Raw genomic sequence first — 6000 nt, 5'->3', positions numbered from 1 at the left:
TGTCCGCCATTATAATCTAATTACACTATAAACGAAGAGCCTATCAAATATTACATGGTTAAGGGCATTCCACTTTTTCTCTAAACAAAATTGGGACATCTATACGAAATACTGGCAAAAGGAAGAGAATGATAATTTGCGTTAAGAAGCAAGTTGCATTATTAAATTGAAGCAAATGGATCAACCTATAAAAGTAATTATTATAGGCTAGCATTTTTATTGGACTGTTATCTTCCTTTTTTTATCATTATTGTTTGTTTAACCTTACAGGGTACCTATTAAATACCATACTGCAATTTGTACAGCTGTCAATTTAAATAAGTATATATGTGATTTATCGATGACAGTTTTGCAATTTTTTTTTCTAAAAATACGTGCCTAGCGATTCTGTATTACGAAATAAACAAGAAAGTTTGAGCCCTCCAGGAAATTAGGGACATATGGAATCCCCATTATCATCAAAGACGTCGTAGTTATATATCTAGACACACAATTGGCGCTGGTGTCGTGTACAAATTTGAATCGGTGTCGGTTAGAGTTCCCGAGTAGCTCAGTGGTAGAGCGTTGGTACGTTAAACCAAAGGTCCCGGGTTCGATACCCGGCTCCGGAACAATTTTTCCCTCGAAATTATTCAAATCAACTTTACAGGGAGTTATACCTCAAAATCTTGATTTGCATAATACACGTTACTGTTCGTTAACAGAAAACCACAATTTAAGTCACACGGAGTTAGTATGCACTCGAAGTTGGTTGCTTGACGGTTGTCAGCCCACTTTGAGGTCTGTGGATATAGAGGGAAAAATTGGATCGGTGTCGGTTAGAGTTCCCGAGTAGCTCAGTGGTAGAGCGTTGGTACGTTAAACCAAAGGTCCCGGGTTCGATACCCGGCTCCGGAACAATTTTTCCCTCGAAATTATTCAAATTTGAAACCTCTCGCGCAGGTTTGCGCGACGCCATGTTTGGGGAGCACGAATGATTGTTTCTATAAAGCATTCGGAGTTTAGAAAATACCATTCAGTATAATGTGCGTACACACTTAGCGAACGAACAACGAACGAACGACAAACGATTGCATTCGTTGATTGAAATCGGTACGTGTGTACGTCGCAGCAAAGGCAAACCGATCGTTTGGTTTGCCTTCGGAAGTGATCCGTCGCTTGTCGGTACATCAAAGGAAGTTGGTATTCGTTGTGGACGGGATTTGCCACTAGCTTGTAGTTCGTAGCAGAACGCAGCGCTTAGTTCAATTTCACTAACAGGATGTCGAAACTGGAGTGGACGGAAGACGCTGTTATAGTAAATCTTATTAATGCATATAGGGAGCAGGAAACTTCATGGAATCCCAAGTATCCTACTTGCCACAATGAATTAAGAAAACATGATGTTTGGGAACCTATTGGAAAGATGTTCAGCTGCAAGATAGGCGAGTCAAACACGTGCAAAATTTGAAAATTATTTTTGTTTATTTATTTTCAGTGGATACATGTTTTTTGTTTATTGTAGGGAGCAGAAGTCAAAAAGAAAATTGAAAATTGAATCCCTACTGACATCATTCCGCAGGGAAAGACAGAAGTCCACAAAAAGATCAGGAATGGAAAGTGATGAAGTGTACGAGTCAACTTGATTCGCGTATAAACATATATTTTGGACAAATTCACGCCCAGAAAAAACAAAGTTCCAACCTTGTGCACACAAAATAAATTATTGGCACTGAAAAGTGTCTTTTCGTAAGCATGATGCGCATACGACAAACACAGACAAATCTCTCTTTTTAGTATTTTAAGATAATTATTGTCAGTGAGGTATCCGTGTACTGAAACTTTCCCCTGGGGCCTATTTCATAAAAGTAATAATTTAATACCATTACTAAAAAGGTAATAACATTAAGTAATATTATTACTGTTCTGTTTCATAAAAGTAATAGTTAATAATATTATATATTACTGTAAACGCTCATATTATTACTAAAATAAATAATAATAGGCCTATTACTAAAGTGTTTCATAAAGCAGCAAAGATAATTAAATTTATTAATAATATTAACGTTAGTTCCATGACTGTATTTTAAGTAATAGTTTAATAATTTGTAAAAAGTAAATGCCACTGTAGGGTTAGATTTTGAAGATAAAACCACGAAAACATTTGAAATGGATAATTCTGACTCAAATAGTGATGAAGAGGGAGTGTTTGTCCGACGTCCAAGAAAATTTAGACAACGAATATCCTACAACCATATGCAAGAAAGTTACGAATATAATGAAATAGTTGACCTTTCAATTCGAGAACTTTTCGCAAAAAACTTCTGTTTCTTCAAGTTATTGTCACGTCTTTTCCCCATTTTAAAAAGCATCAGAGACAAAATGAATTACTAACAAAGTCCCTCTCCATACTTACAAATACTTACAAACTGTCATAGGCGCCAATGTAGGTGGACCAGGCTGAAATTGAAAACTATCGTATCTAATTGTAAAAGAGGAACAATTGGAAAGGGTGAAACCTAAATTAAATTCAATTACAGTAGAACTGTTAGAAAGTAATTACTGTATATTTTACATTATTTTATGTTATTTGAATGATTGAACTTAACGTTTTTTCCCTCCTTTCTCATCATTTTTCAAATTATAATAATTGTTCAGAAATATATGCCTATGGGACATTTTCATCACAAAATACAGTAATATTAATATTTTCTGTACCTATTGAAAGGTTTTTTCAATACATACTTGTGACAACCTGAATGTATATATACTCTTCACTAATTAACATTGTGAAGATCTTGGTGAGCCAAAATCTTTTGCAGACATATATCAACAAGTAGATCTATTACAAAATATATGGACTACTTTAAACCACCCCTATTGAGGGCATAAACTAAAATTAACTTACGAGATTTATAGGTACCGTATCTACAATTCCACATCACAATCTCTAATTAGAACATATTTGCATTTTGTATAGTCAGGTAGCTTCTTGAAAATACTTCTTCAACATAATCAGCAATAAAAACCCATTAAGACAATTTCAGTATTTTTATTAATTTCGTCATAACATTAATCTTCTACAACATCCACACCTTCAAAATCAAACACGATATTTTCTAGGAACGATTTCACCGCGTAAGTACTTATGTCGTTATTGCATTATTTATTTATTTTTGATAAAAGAGTAATTTACGATGGCACCAATAATTTTTAAGCTTTTTTATATAAGTACTTGCGCAGTATTCCGAATTATAACGGAACTTGAAATATTTTGCATAAGACGCTTTGCAGGGTCCACTAACCCTGTCGTTAACACTGTCCTTAATGCTGCTACAATATTGTCATCAAAAGTTTTCACTGCCTAACATTTTAATATGGTACTTCTTTAGATAACGAGGTGTAAGTTTTACACACACACACACACACGCGCGCGCGCTCGCACACACACACGCTTCTGTTACTGATACACTGTTTTTGGAATTGCAAACTTTACAACAGCAAAGACGTGAACAATTAGGAATGATAAATATCTGTTCACAATATCTTAGATTTATCATATTGTTTCTTTTACTCGTAAATCAACTGAATCAAATAACAGAAACAATAACTTCGAGTTGCAGTGATTTACAATCTTATCTGAAATAAATTGTCTCCCAAACCTTCACACATATTACGATTTACTCTGTTGTTGCTATTAAAGATAGTACTTCAAAACTTATTTCATTCAACAACTGTTAACAGAGAGAATAATATAAATAGCTGTAGAGTGCAGACCAACTTGGTTATGTTTGTCAGCCTTAACCTCAAATCATCTGGGTATTGTACGTACGTATTTTATGACTCGTGCAAAACGTTTATGAAACAGAATTTAGTCGGTTAATAAAATTGTTTTCATGACTGTAATACTATTACTTAATATTATTACTGTGTTTATGAAACAGGCCTGCACTTGCTATAATTATATTTTCGTCTGCCTTTATAGCGGACAATCAGCGAATGTGAACGTTTTCTGACAATTTGCTGATGATTTGTACGTCGCTTCAAACAGCGAACGAACAACGAAGTTTTGCTTCATCATTCGTTCGTTGTTCGTTCGCTAAGTGTGTACGCACCTATATAGGAGTTTTCTTAGTGGATTTCCTCCTTCACTGTAATATAACTAAACTTATTTAAGTATTTTCTAACGCCTAATATAAAATAACAGAAGTAAATCTTAATATTGTAACTGAGCATTTTTTAAAATATAAATGCCGTATATAGCTCATAAATAGACTTATTGCTTTAGTTCTATTTCCTATGACCGAATACATGGAATATTTTTACTTATGTTATTTTATATACGTTAGAAAATACGTAAATAATTTATTTAAAACATATTACAAAGAGAGGGATGTTCGCTAAAAATATCTGTATACCCAATGGTAATTTCCAGACATCATTCTTAATGGCACAATATTGTCAAAATGTCATTGTATTCATTGCTGGCTTAGTTGTTAAATCGTTAAGAAAAATATGGTGTAATAAATCTAAAGACTCAATTTATGGTACGTAGTCTACCAGCAGTAAAGAAAATCTCTGTTATTTTTTTAACGAAAGAATAATGGGAGTCTTATCATACCATCATCTGAGATTAAAGAAATATGCCGCTTAAGTGAAAGAGCGATTATACAGATGTTGACAGTTCAATGGCATATTACCACCCACCCTTACATCGTGTGAAAACAATGTGCTCTAGAAGTAGAACACTTGTACAATCTTTCTTCACTTATAGGAACATATTTTAGAAAATGGATTGTAGATCCTCCCGAGAATCATATTTTAAACTAATCTGGGATCCATTTTCTAAAATATGTTCCTAGGCCCTAAGTGCAGAAAGATTGTACAAGTGTTTTACTTCTAGAGCACATTGTTTTCACACGATGTAAGAGTGGGTGGTAATATGCCATTGAACTGTCAATATCTGTATAATCGCTCTTTCACTTAAGCGACATCAAGAGGAGTAGAATATTCTACTCCTCTTGAGCGACATATTTTTATAATCTCAGATGATGGTATGATAAGACTCCCATTATTTTTTTGTTAAAAAAATAAAAGAGATTTTCTTTACTGCTGCTAGGCTACGTACCATAAATTGGGTCTTTAGATTTATTACACCACATTTTTCTTAATGATTTAACAACTAAGCCAGCAATGAATACAATCACATTTTAACAATATTGTGTCATTGAGAATGATGTAAGAATGAGGGAATTGGAATCAATGTCTGCAGTAGAAGAGTCATGCCGCCTCTGATTCTCAAAACACTGAGAATTATTATTACGTACAGTGCGTTAGGTGTTTGGAAAATATCATTGGGTATATAGACGTTTTTAGCGGACATCCCTCTCTTTGTAATATAATTTAAATAAATTGTTGATGTATTTTCTAACGTATATAAAATAACGTAAGTAAAAATATTCCATGCATTAGGTCATAGAAAATAAAAATAAACTAATAAGTCTATTTATGAGCAATATAAGGCGTTTATATTTAAAACAATGCTTAGTTACAATATTTAGATTTACTTCTGCTATTTTATATTATGCCTTAGAAAATACGTAAATCAGTTTAGTTATATTACAGTGAAGGAGAAAATCCACTAAGAAAGGGCCTATATACTCAATGGTATTTTCTCATCTCCGAATGCTTTATAAAAACAATCATTCGTGCTCCCAAAACATGGCGTCGCGCGAACCTGCGCGAGAGGTTTCAAATTTGTACACGACACCAGCGCCAATTGTGTGTCTAGATATATAACTACAACGTCTTTGCTAGTAACCAACTAGCTAACCCAACATCCCTCCAGTTGAGTGTGAGGGCGAGTCCAAACAAACGAACTAAAATGCGTCCCTCGCGCTGGTGCCATAACTTCTCGTCCGGGCTCTACAATACATTTTATGGTCTGCTTGGGAAAGAGTCTGTGATGAGGCGATAGTAGCGATCCTGGTGGTGAGCAACTACCTATGAGTGCATATTTTA

Source organism: Periplaneta americana, chromosome 14, assembly GCF_040183065.1.
Source record: "Periplaneta americana isolate PAMFEO1 chromosome 14, P.americana_PAMFEO1_priV1, whole genome shotgun sequence".
In the NCBI taxonomy this organism is placed as follows: Eukaryota; Metazoa; Arthropoda; class Insecta; order Blattodea; family Blattidae; genus Periplaneta; species Periplaneta americana.
The sequence above is the reverse complement of the archived record's forward strand: the minus strand, read 5'-3'. Positions refer to the sequence as shown.